The sequence below is a fragment of the Cherax quadricarinatus genome, chromosome 34, assembly GCF_038502225.1.
Source record: "Cherax quadricarinatus isolate ZL_2023a chromosome 34, ASM3850222v1, whole genome shotgun sequence".
NCBI classification, from domain to species: domain Eukaryota; kingdom Metazoa; phylum Arthropoda; class Malacostraca; order Decapoda; family Parastacidae; genus Cherax; species Cherax quadricarinatus.
This window is the reverse complement of record NC_091325.1, coordinates 20,537,064-20,550,347: the sequence shown is the minus strand read 5'-3', so window position 1 is coordinate 20,550,347 and position 13,284 is coordinate 20,537,064. Positions and strand designations below refer to the sequence as shown.

General features: G+C 39.7%; 1 protein-coding gene across 2 annotated transcripts in view; it reads right to left on the bottom strand.

Annotated features, from left to right (window-relative positions):
- Positions 1-11,810, bottom strand: part of LOC128693672 (myb-like protein X) — a 95,178-nt gene extending 83,368 nt beyond the window's left edge. Inside the window, exon 1 of one of the 2 annotated variants that reach the window (XM_070091230.1) lies at positions 11,591-11,810. The gene's annotated coding sequence lies outside the window, so the exon portion shown is untranslated. The remainder of the gene's footprint in view (positions 1-11,590) is intronic. The other variant, XM_070091229.1, reaches the window with a different exon arrangement.
- Between the last annotated feature and the right edge of the window lie 1,474 nt (positions 11,811-13,284).

The following is a 13,284-nucleotide window of genomic DNA, read 5'->3' as shown; positions in this document are numbered from 1 at the left end:
AGCATGTGTGTAAAGAACCTAGGATAACCCAAAAAGAGTCAACGTGGCTTATTTTTAGTACCTGGCTTGGGTTAGCCATATATGATTTTTGGTAAATATTCGATTCCCAGCCAGGGTAGAAACATTAGGTGTGTTTCTTTGCACCTGTTGTCTATGTTTACCTATCAGTAAATAGGTACCTGGGTGTTAGTCGACTAGTGTGGGTGCTATCCTGGGACACTGGCCTAATTTTCTTGAAATACAGTGAACCCTCGACCAACGATGGCATAGTCCAACGTTAAATCAGACTAGCGATACATTTTAACGCAAAAATTTTGCCTTGACTAGCGCTAAAAAACTCGACCAACACGATTCGTTCCGTTCGAGACCCGTCCACTTGTGGCCAGTGTTTACAAGCCAGCCAGCCACCACGGTCCCATCCAAACATACAATCGGAACATTTCATATTATCACAGTGTTTTTAGTGATTGCACCTTCAAAATGAGTCACCATGGGCCCCAAGAAAGCTTCTAGTGCCAACCCTGCAGCAAAAAGGGTGAGAATTACTATGGATATGAAGAAAGAGATCATTGCTAAGTATAAAAGTGGAGTGCGTGTCTCCGAGCTGGCCAGGTTGTACACAAAACCCCAATCAACCATCGCTATTATTGTGGCCAAGAAAACGGCAATCAAGGAAGCTGTTCTTGCCAAAGGTGCAACTATGTTTTCGAAACTGAGATCGCAAGTGATAGAAGATGTTGAGAGACTGTTATTGGCGTGGAAAAACGAAAAACAGATAGCAGGATAGCATCTCTCAAGTGATCATATGCAAAAAGGCTAGGAAGTTGCATGACGATTTAATTAGAAAAATGCCTGAAACTAGCGGTGATGTGAGTGAATTTAAGGCCAGCAAAGGTTGGTTTGAGAGATTTAAGAATCGTAGTGGCATACATAGTGTGAAGGCTTACTCAGCCCTGTAACAACTTCAGACAGTATTACCAAGGCTGGCTCCTCCTCAGGAAAATTAATGAATAGAAAAAGAAATAATTCACAAAGATAAACACTTTATTATTTAGTAATGCAAAGATAAAGCATTGAAACATGAATGTGTATCCTAATCTAGAGAAAAATGAAAAGGAAAAATGTCATTTGAATTCAACGCTAATATGTACAGTTATACTGGGGTGTCTGGTGGAGGTTGACACAGTCTTGTAGAAATTGTAGCCGTTACTGATGATGTGGGGGGGGGGGGGGTCACAGGTGTTGGTGACAACCCAACGACTAGTTCTTCACAGAGTCTATAGCCTTGAATAGTCAGTCCAGATGACAGGAACGCAGGTTCTTTACCACTGCGGAGATGAGGGGTAGTTGCCTGCAGTTTACTGAAAGTTATCAGGTAGGTAGATAAACAAATGACGTCTCATGGGCTGTTTCAGTCCGTCTCCTTCAACACTTTTCTTTGGTTGGCAGATGACCCTAGCTGTCATTCCAAGCTGGAAAGAGACAAAGGTTACACACTGCTTAAGAAATCACTCTCTATGATAAGTATAGTATTTAAGAGAAGTGGTGATTATCTAAAAGCATACTGTGGAACTTAAGACTGAAAGGACTAAGTTTATTATTGGTCAAAAGTGAAGCTTTCAACCAATATATTCACTAGAATAGGAGCAGAGGCTTTTACTTACAGTTGTGCTGGGAGATGTGAGTCAAGTGATTACTGTTTGGTCCGAGCCCCACACGTCACCTTTCGGGGTGGAGAAAAGGGGGGGGGATAGCGGGAGCTAGACTGACCCTACCTTAACAAGCAGCTAGCAATCAAACTATCGTCACCATATACTCGCTCGCTCGTTACTCCTATCTGTTGAACTTTTCCCTCACCCTCCCCCATACCAAGACTTATAGTCAAGGAGTATAAGAAGAATAGGCAAGGAAAAGTTCTACCACGTGGAAGTCGCATAAGGCAACAAATCTTCTGCTGACTGTCACAACTTAACCAGTCAGAGAAATAATTGGATGAACCATTGATATACACAATATGAAACTTAAAAGCCTGGAGTGCCAATGTCCACCTTAAGAGGCGACTGTTGGTTCCCTTAAAAGTTTCTAGGTATATCAAAGGTTTGTGATCCGTTTCTAAAATAAATTCTTTTCCCAGTAAATAAAATTTAAGTTTGGAGATACCCCACACAAGGGCCAAACATTCCTTTTCTATGGTGGAGTATCTCATTTCTGCAGGAAGAAGTTTCCGGCTTAGGAAGCATACAGGGAAAGGTGTACCATCATGGTACTGTAGTAACACTGCACCTAAGCCGGTATTGGAGGCATCAGTTCTTAAACAAAATGTTATATTAATATCTGGAATCTTAAGTATAGGGTCTTTCGAGAAGATATTTTTAATCTCATTAAACTTTTCTCGAGCCACGTCGGAAAGTTCAAGAGGTTCCTTCACAGACTTTTTAAGGAAGTCGGATAAGATGCCTGCGAGATCAGTAAGGTTCAGGATAAACCGTGCATAAAAATTTACAAAACAAAGAAAGCTACACATGAGCTTCTTGGTTTTGGGGAATTTAAACTCTAATAAAGCTTTGATTTTATTTGGGAGAGGCTGCAAAGAATTATTTGAAAGAATCAGTCCGAGATATCTAATTTTATTATACCCAAGGAAGCATTTCTTCAGCTTGGCAGTGAGGCCATGTGCTCGTAACCTACGTAAAACTGATGTTAATGTTTGGATATGCTTGCCCTACGTGGATGTCATTACGTAAATGTTGTCAAAATAAACTGAAACATTTGGCATATTACCCAAGACCTTTCTCATCAGTCTCACATAGGTAGCACAGGCAGTTACCAAACCGAAGGGCATAGTTCTATACTGCATCAGTCCTTGGTGGGTAGGAAAAGCGGTGTACTGCTTAGAAGAAGGATCTAACATTACTTGATGATATGCTTGTGCAATATCAATCTCTGAAAAGAAGGAAGAGTCATAAAATTTGTGTAGATCGCTATCTATTAAGGGCATAGGCTCAGCATCCTACCGAGTTATAGCATTAAGGCCTCTGAAGTAAATAGCAAGTCTATACGAATTATCCTCCTTCTTAACCATGACTACTGGTGAGCAATATGCAGATACTGAAGGTTCAATGATCTTTAGCTTTAATAATCAATCTACCTCTCGGTCAAATGCATCCCTAAGGTGAACTGGAACTGGGTATAATTTCCGTTTAATAGGATCGTCCGTGACTAAGTCAATCTTATGGACTACTGTGGAGGTGACACCTGGAATATCAGTAAAAACATCTGAGAAGTTACTCACACATTGAAGTAGTTCCTGTTTCTTACGGTCATCCAAAGACTCATTGATATTAACGTTTGTTGCACCTGAGTGGTCAAGAGTCACCAAGTCGTGTAGTTCTTTGTCAGTCTACGTTAGAGGTGTCAATTACGCACACCTTACACTCCTCAGTTGTCTTATCAAGTTCGTGTGGAAAAACTAAATAAAAGTCATTCAGGCAGTTAACCGAATTTCTTCGGTAATATTTCTTAAGAATGTTGATATGATAAAGCTTAGGTTTCCCCTTGACTTCTATGAGGTAATCAACTTTCCAACAAATTTTCAATACCTTATACGGACCTTTCCATGCTACTAATAACTTATTTGATTTTATTGGTAAAAGTACCAGAACCTCATCCCCTACTTTAAAACTACTCCTCTGGCTTTTGGAATTAAAATAGGTCTTGTACTGGTCCATTGATAAGCTTAAGGTTTTCGAAACTATGTCAGAGGTCTCCTCAAGTTTGGATCTAAGGTCAAGGAGAAACTGATAAGAAGACTGAACCTCAGCATTCATGTCCTCATTAGTCCATAAGTCATGAAGGATGGACAATGGACCTCTGGCCTGTCTACAATAGAGAAGTTCAAAAGGTGAAAACCCCAAAGAGTCACTGGGAACTTCCCTCAAGGCAAACAAAGCACAGGGTAGGTAACGATGCCACTCCTTAGGTTTAAGGGAGCAAAGTTTCCTTAAAATGGATTTGAGAACCGAATGCTGGCGTTCAATCCTCCCATTACTGCTGGGATGATAAGGTGTTGTGAAGAGAGGTTTCACTCCTAGAAGTTGGTAGGAGGTAGGTTACTGAAAGCAGTGAAGAGTTTTTACGAGGATAGTGAGGCTCAAGTTAGAGTATGTAGGAAAGAGGGAGATTATTTCCCAGTAAAAGTAGGCCTTAGACAAGGATGTGTGATGTCACCGTGGTTGTTTAATATATTTATAGATGGGGTTGTAAGAGAAGTAAATGCGAGGGTCTTGGCAAGAGGCGTGGAGTTAAAAGATAAAGAATCACACATACAGTGGGATTTGTCAAAGTTGCTCTTTGCTGATGACACTGTGCTCTTGGGAGATTCTGAAGAAAAGTTGCAGAGGTTGGTGGATGAATTTGGTAGGGTATGCAAAAGAAGAAAATTAAAAGTGAATAGAGGAAAGAGTAAGGTTATGAGGATAACAGAAAGATTAGGTGATGAAAGATTGGATATCAGATTGGAGGGAGAGAGTATGGAGGAGGTGAATGTATTCAGATATTTGGGAGTGGACGTGTCAGCGGATGGGTCTATGAAAGATGAGGTGAATCATAGAATTGATGAGGGGAAAAGGGTGAGCGGTGCACTTAGGAGTCTGTGGAGACAAAGAACTTTGTCCTTGGAGGCAAAGAGGGGAATGTATGAGAGCATAGTTTTACCAATGCTCTTATATGGGTGTGAAGCATGGGTGATGAATGTTGCAGCGAGGAGAAGGCTGGAGGCAGTGGAGATGTCATGTCTGAAGGCAATGTGTGGTGTGAAGATAATGCAGAGAATTCGTAGTTTGGAAGTTAGGAGGTGCGGGATTACCAAAACTGTTGTCCAGAGGGCATAGGAAGGGTTGTTGAGGTGGTTCGGACATGTAGAGACAAAGGAGCGAAACAGAATGACTTCAAGAGTGTATCAGTCCGTAGTGGAAGGAAGGCGGGGTAGGGGTCAGCCTAGGAAAGGTTGAAGGGAGGGGGTAAAGGAGGTTTTGTATGCGAGGAGCTTGGACTTCCAGCAGGCATGCGTGAGCGTGTTTGATAGGAGTGAATGGAGACAAATGGTTTTTAATACTTGACGTGCTGTTGGAGTGTGAGCAAAGTAACATTTATGAAGGGATTCAGGGAAACCGGCAGGCCGGACTTGAGTCCTGGAGATGGGAAGTACAGTGCCTGCACTCTGAAGGAGGGGTGTTAATGTTGCAGTTTAAAAACTGAAGTGTAAAGCACCCTTCTGGCAAGACAGTGATGGAGTGAATGATGGTGAAAGTTTTTCTTTTTCGGGCCACCCTGCCTTGGTGGGAATCGGCCAGTGTGTTAATAAAATAAAATAAAGTTGGTAGAGATGTTGCATTAAGTCAGATGTGAATTGTGGCCCACGGTCAGACAAAATTTCTCTAGGGATGCCAACTCTGGAAAAGATGGACAAAAGGGCTTCAGCCACCTCTGTCGTAGTTATGGTCTTTAAGGGTACAGCTTCAGGGAAACTCGAAGCATAATCAACTAATGTTAATATATATCTATGTCCCCCAGATGAAAGTGGTGATAAAGGACCAACGATGTCAATAGCTACTCTTTCAAATGGTACCATAAAGATTAGCATTTTGACCATAGGTACTCGCCGGGTACCTCGGAAGGATGACAGTTGGCATACTTAACACGATCTACAATAGGTAGTGATATATGAGGACATTTTGGGCCAAAAATAGGTTTCCCTAATTTTATTTAAGGTTTTACTGTGCGAGAAATGTCCGGCCACTTGTAGGTCATGAGTCATTTTAAGAAGTCTCTCTGCATTGACTTGGAACAACTAAGATTGAATAGTCAATCTCATCTGAATTTAATTTGAATACTGATTTATACAGGATACACCCTGCCTCGGTGGGAGACGGCCGACTTGTTGAAAAAAAAAAAAAAAAAAAAAAAAAAACCTCTTATATATTTATTTATTTATTTATTTAATTTATTTATTTATTTAAAAATTTGAGCACACATACAGAGGTACAACAAATACAGGTAAGAGCAGTATGCCAAAGCCACTTATACTATGCATAGCATTACGGGCTGGCTTAAAATTAACTTAAGATTAATTAAGCAATGATGAAATCAGTGATAAAACATTAATGTAAACAGGTTACTATAAAGCACAAGTGAGTATTACAAAGACAGGTCATATGGTTGTATGCATTGTTGTACATTCAGTGGAATGGAGTATTCTGTTAGGTAGTGTATTTAAAAAATAATAAAGTTAGATTGGGTTTTAGGTTTAACATTTATGTGATATAATTGTGAGAAACATTTAAGATATACAATTTATAAGGTTCAGTTATTCAGTATTTATTTGGTTTTGGGTGAGTAAGTGATCTTTGAGAAGAGACTTGAATTTATAAACAGGTAGTGTTTCTTTTATATTTACAGGTAATGAATTCCAGATTTTAGGGCCTTTTATGTGCATTGAGTTTTTACATAGCGTGAGATGGACACGAGGAACATCAAAGAGTGATCTGTGCCTTGTGTTATGGTCATGTGTTCTGTTGAGGTTGGCAAGGAGATGTTTGAGGGGAGGGTTAATATCAGAGTTAAGTGTTCTATGTATGTAATAGGTGCAGTAGTAAGTATGGATGTTTTGTATGGTGAGGAGGTTTAGTGTATTGAATATTGGTGGAGTGTGCTGCCTATAGTGAGAATTTGTTATCATTCTAACTGCAGCCTTTTGTTGGGTAATTAGTGGTCTGAGATGGTTACTTGTTGTTGAGCCCCATGCACAAATTCCATAGGTGAGATAGGGGTAAATAAGAGAGTGATATAGGGCCAGGAGGGCTGACTGTGGAGCATAGTACCGTATCTTCGATAGTATGCCTACAGTTTTGGAAATTTTCTTAGAAATTTGTTGTATATGTGTATGAAATTTGAGTCTATTATCAAGGTGGATTCCTAAGAATTTTCCCTCTGTTAGCTTTGTGATAGGTGATCCGTTAAGAGGGACATCTGTAGCTCTGTTACCAAACTGAATGAAGTAGGTTTTGTCAATGTTTAGTGTAAGTTTGTTAGTTCTCATCCAGGTAGATATTTTCTGTAATTCGGTATTTACAGTATTGGCTAGCGTGACTGGGCTCGGGTGGGAGAAGACGTATGTAGTGTCATCTGCAAATAGTGTGGGTTTGAGTAATTGCGAAGCATTTGGTAGGTCATTTATGTATAGGAGAAAGAGAAGAGGGCCAAGGACACTTCCCTGTGGGACACCAACTGTAATTGGTTGTGCAGAGGAGTTTGCCCCATTTGCATACACATATTGGCTTCTGTTGCTGAGGTATGACTTGAGGTAGTTGAGGGAGTGCCCTCTTATACCATAGTGTGACAATTTTACGTGGAGCAAGTCATGGTCAACTGTATCAAAAGCTTTACGTAAGTCAATGAAGATCCCCAGTGGGACTTCTTTTTTCTCTATTGCAGTGTATATATGTTCTAGCATGTGTATAATAGCATCATTAGTATTTTTATTAGGCCTGAATCCAAATTGGCAGGGGTTGAGTATGTTTTGGGAGATAAGGTAGGAGTAGATTCGTTTATGAATTAATTTTTCGAAGATTTTTGAGAGAGGGTGTAAGTTGGATATTGGCCTATAGTTATTCAACTCTGTTTGGTCTCCTCCTTTGTGGATCGGGGTGACCCTTGCTATTTTGAGTACTGTAGGGAAGGTGGAGGATTCAATGGATTTGTTAAAGAGTGTTGCAATGATTGGTGATAGCACTTGTGACACTTTTTTGTATATAAAGGGTGGTAAGGTATTTAAATCTCCTGCCTTGTTTTTTAGTGTGTTGATAATAAGGGAGACTTCGTATGGGTTAGTCGGAGCTAGGAACAGTGTGTTCGGGTAGTTGCCGGTGAGGTAGTCATTTGGTGGGGTATCTGAGCTTGGGATTTTATTGGCAAGGTTTTGTCCTATAGTGGAGAAGAAATCATTGAGTCTGTTTGCTGTTTCTGTTGGTGGGAGTTGGGGTTCATCTGATTTTGCTAATTTTATTTCGCTATTTCGTGATATCTTTTTTGTTCCTAGAATTTCTGATAGGGTTTTCCAGGTCTTTTTTATATCACCTCGTAAGTTGGATAATCTGTTCTCATAATACAATTTTTTTGCCCTTCTTATCAGGCTGGTTAGGATTGACGAGTAACGTTTTGTTTGGTCTCTGGTTATGTGACCCATTCTGTACTGTTTTTCATATTGGTGTTTTGTATTTATGGATTTGAGAATGCTGGGTGTTAGCCAGGGACTGTTCAGTCTCTTAGCTGTCATCTGTTTAGTTTTTTTAGGGCAGTGCTTGTTATAGAGGTATTGGGTCTTTTTTAGAAAATTATTAATACATTAGTCAATATCTGTATAGATTTCTAGCTCAGTGTGCCAGTCAATGTTTGCTACTGCTGTTGTGAAGTTATTAATGGCTGCCTCATTGTGAAGTCTGAAGGTGACTTTAGTAGTGTCTTGGGGTAATTTACCAAGAGTTGTTATGAGGAAAGTCGGGTAGTGGTCTGTGGTATTATCTGTAATTATGCCTGATTTTAAAGGGGATATGGTGTTGGTCCAGATGTGGTCAAGTAGGGAAACACTAGTCTCTAACTCTTGTAGGTTTTGTTACTGTTGGTAGCAACATACAGTTACTCATTGTGTTTGTGAATTCAGTAACGTGTGGGTCCTGGTCTTGCAGGAGATTTATATTGAAGTCACCTGAGAGTAGTAAGTGATCTTTGTTCATGCGTGCATCAGTTATCATACTTTCTAGGTTTTGACTAAATTGGCTAATGTTTGACTGTGGAACTCTGTAGATGTTTATCAATGTGAGAGGTTTTTGTAGGTATTTGGATTTGAATTTGGCTATTATATATTCCCCATGTTCATCCCTTGTGCAAGTATTAGTGATACATTCTAGTTGGTCTGAGTAGTATATGGCTGTGCCACCCCCTTGTTGGTCTGGCCTACAGTTGTGTATGGCTGTGTAACCAGGAATGGCATAGACATCTGTACTATCAGGCTTTAGCCAGGTTTCAGTTAGTGTAATGATGGACATATTGGCATGTAAGGAATTTAGTAATGCTATGAGGTCATCGTAATGCTTGCTTAAAGATCTGATATTGTAGTTAAAGATAGTTATGTTGTTGTTGGCACTGAGAAGTGCCTTTGATTGTTCTGCAGTGTAGTAATTACAGTAACTGTTTGATTCATTTAAGTCATTAAATAAATAAAATTTTTCCTTTGGATAACTTGATCTTGTCTAGCTGCATTATGGCAATTCTGAAGAGAAGGGCAATTACGTTGTAAATTGACAAAGGAGTCCTTCGATATATCTAAAGGCTTAAAGTCAGGGAAAATCAAAGGATGGACAGTAAGAGAAGCCTGGGCTTTGGTCTGAGCCCTAGTCAAGACATTTATAGTATCGGAGGCGATATCCTCACTTTCATCTGACAAGTGAACCGGTGATCCTACTACCTCGCTTTCGAGAGTATCATCACTGGTTTTTAATCCCACATGAGTATCACGAGACATTGCCTCATCTGAACTGTCGAGAGGCTTTTCTGACTCTACAGGAGGAGGAGCTGAAAAACTCATGTCCATCTTTGGTGATGAAAGGCCAACCTCAGAAGGAAGAATGGCACCTTTTACATTACCTATGATTACGGAGCAAGAGGTGATGGGAGCTAGTACGGCTTCAGACCAACCTGTGAACCATTTAGACCTAATGTAACAACGGATGGTAGGAAAAGTGTCTATACGGCCCAAGTAGTCTGAAAGAATAGCAGAGGAATGAGTTTCTTTAAGGTTAGGGAACAGCTTATCAGAAATGACTATACATGTGCATCCAGTTTCTCGTAAAATGGTAGATACATTAAGTCCATTAACTGTTCCTGAACAGAAGGGTGCCTGGTCATTACAGTCTTTAAAACATCTTCCAACTTTTTGCACCTTTTTAGAAGGACAATCGGGACGTTTACCCTTAACACCACATAAATGACAAACCGGAATAAAAGAAGTCAGTTTACTTTCCACTAGAGGCTTTGATTTCTTAAGATCTGGTGAACCCTTGCCCTTAGGGTTCGATCCCTTTAGGTCTTTATAGGAATTGTGAGCCTCAGCATACAAGTCAGCGGCATCAACAACTTCCTCAGCTTTAATCAGGTTACGTTCTCTAATGAATGTTCGTATCTGGTGGGAAAGAGCTGTCAGGAACTGGTCAGCAACCATGAAGTCTTTAAGAGATTCATAAATGTGATCAATTCCTGAGCTCTCTATCCAAAAATCGAACAAACGAAAGAGTGTTACCTGTAACTGCTGAAAGTTCTGGCCATGCTGTAAGGTGGCATACCTGAAATCTTTCCTATAAGAATTTGTGGTTTTTTGGTATGCTTTAAGGATTACCTTTTTAAGTAGGTTATAATTACATATGGTATCCTGCGACAAAGTTGCATAGATATTCAAAGCTGTACCGGAAAATAACATACCTAACCTGGTAGCCTAGGTGTCAGCAGGCCATTCACAGAGGGTAGCGGTATTTTCAAACCTGATAATGTATGAAGTAATGTCTTCACCCTCTGTGAAGGGAGGTAAATTAGGTATTGAGATATGTGCACTAGCTGCATGATGTTCAATTACTCCTTCCTCTAACTGTTGTTGTGTAAAAGTTAACTTTTTATTCTCTAATTCAAGGCGAGATTTCTCTACCTCGCAATCTTTTTCTCTCTCTCTTAATTCATATTCTCTAGCTCTTTCCTCACGTTCTCTAGCTCTTTCATCAACTTCTCTATCTTTTACTCTTTCCTCAAGTTCTCTTATTTTAACTTGTTCCTCACGTACTTTAGCTCTCTCCTCACGATCAAGTCTATCACGCTTCTTTTTCTCCTCTCTCTCGATTTTGTCTTTCTCCTTTTTCTTCTCTCTTTCGATTCTCTCTCTCTCCTTTTTCTCCTCTCTTTCTCTTTCTAACTGTCTTTCTTCTCTCTCAATTCTTTCCTTCTCAATTCTTTCCTGGATCTTAGCACTAATGAAAGCTTCTAAATTTTTCCCAGTTATTCCTAACTTACTCCCAGTGTTCATCCAAAACTGGTATTCCTCCATACTTACAATTACAACTTAAACTGCCAGGGGAAAATTAAACAGATATATCAAAGAGAATGGAGGGTTCAATTCCTGCTCCGCTCAAACTGTAAATAAATCGGAGGGTTCAATCCCTACTTTGATTAAACAGTATGTGCGAATGAAAACGGAGGGTTCTATGCCGGCTCCGACCAAACAGCAAGTAGAATGGGGTCCCTTGACCATCCAATCTTCTCACCCAAAAAAAATCAAGTGTCCTACAATAGTTCCCTTGATATAATAAAGAGCTCAATGAAACAACTTGTCACTGGAAAATCTCGGGTCCCTAGAGTCTATTCTTCCAAATCGTTTCAAGCTCAAGAATCAAGGTGACAGAATTAATTAGTATATCCTGCCTTGACTTGACTTACAATAAAGTGAGACTATAACAATCACCAAATCTTTTAAATACCTGTACTGTAGTCCTACCATAGAGAATGATTACTTATGGCTGCTGGTAACCATCTGTCATATGCGGCGTTGAAGTTCCAATGGTAGATTTGAGTCATATGCGGCATTGAAGTTCCAATGGTAGATTCGAGATGGAGTTGAATCTTGATTCAGTCGAGTTGATCCTGGCAAGGTCGCCACTTGTGAAGGCTTACTCAGCCCTGTAACAACTTCAGACAGTATTACCAAGGCTGGCTCCTCCTCAGGAAAATTAATGAATAGAAAAAGAAATAAGTCACAAAGATAAACACTTTATTATTTAGTAATGCAAAGATAAAACATTGAAACATGAATGTGCATCCTAATTTAGAGAAAAATGAAAATGAAAAGGAAAAATGTCATTTGAATTCAACGCTAATATGTACAGTTATACTGGGGTGTCTGGTGGAGGTTGACACTGTCTTGTAGAAATTGTAGCTGTTACTGATGATGTGGGGGGGGGGGGGGATCACAGGTGTTGGTGACAACCCAACGACTAGTTCTTCACAGAGTCTATAGCCTTGAATAGTCAGTCCAGATGACAGGAACGCAGGTTCTTTACCACTGCGGAGATGAGGGGTAGTTGCCTGCGGTTTACTGAAAGTTATCAGGTAGGCAATCAAACTATCATCACCATATACTCGCTCGTTACTCCTATCTGTTGAAATTTTTCCTCACAATAGTGTGATAAGGCATGGTGAGGCTACCAGTTCGGACCAAAAAGCAGCTGAAAAATATGTGCAGGAATTCAAGGAGTACATAGACAGTGAAGAATTGAAAACTGAACAAGTGTTTAATTGTGACACTGACAATGTTGTGAAACACTTTAGGAATGTCATAAAGGAACGGGAGGTACAGGCCTCTATGGACAGATATGTTGTGCGACAGAGGTCCAGTGACTCTCAAGCTGGTCCTAGTGGCATTAAAAGAAGAAGGGAAGTAACCCCGGAAAAGGACTTGACACCTCAAGTCCTAATGGAAGGGGATTCCCCTTCTAAACACTAACACCATCCACACTCTCCCCTCCTCCCATCCCATCAATCATCACCAGATCTTCAATAAAGGTAAGTGTCATGTAATTGTACATGTCTTCTTCAGTTTGTGTGTATTAAAATTAATATTTCATGTGGTAAATTTTTTTTTTTTCAATACTTTTGGGTGTCTTGCACGGATTAATTTGATTTCCATTATTTCTTATGGGGAAAATAAACTCGACTAACGATAATTTCGATTAACGATGAGCTCTCAGGAACGGATTAATATCGTTGGTCGAGGGTCCACTGTACTCTGCATAACCAGCGGCTTTCTATATAGTAATATGTCACTATTGTCAGCTATGGTCTGTATACCATGTACCTGTACGTGTAGTAAATAAAGATATTATTTTTATTATTATAATTATTATTATATTATTTTCTCAGTTGTTTGTTGGGTTATCTTATTCAAACTTCGGCAATGTATGATGGAAAGATACTTCTTCATGTACACCAAAAATGAAAGAAATCAGACCATAAATAGCGGAGTTCACTTCTCAGCCATTAGCAGCCGCTTAGCGGTATATTTTTGTATGTTTTTTATGGTTATATTCTCATTTTTTTGGTCTCATTTGATAGAATGAAAGATACATTACAGAAATAGATATGATTTTGATTGCTTTCATGACGAAAAGTACCTTGAAATTGCACTCACAGTAG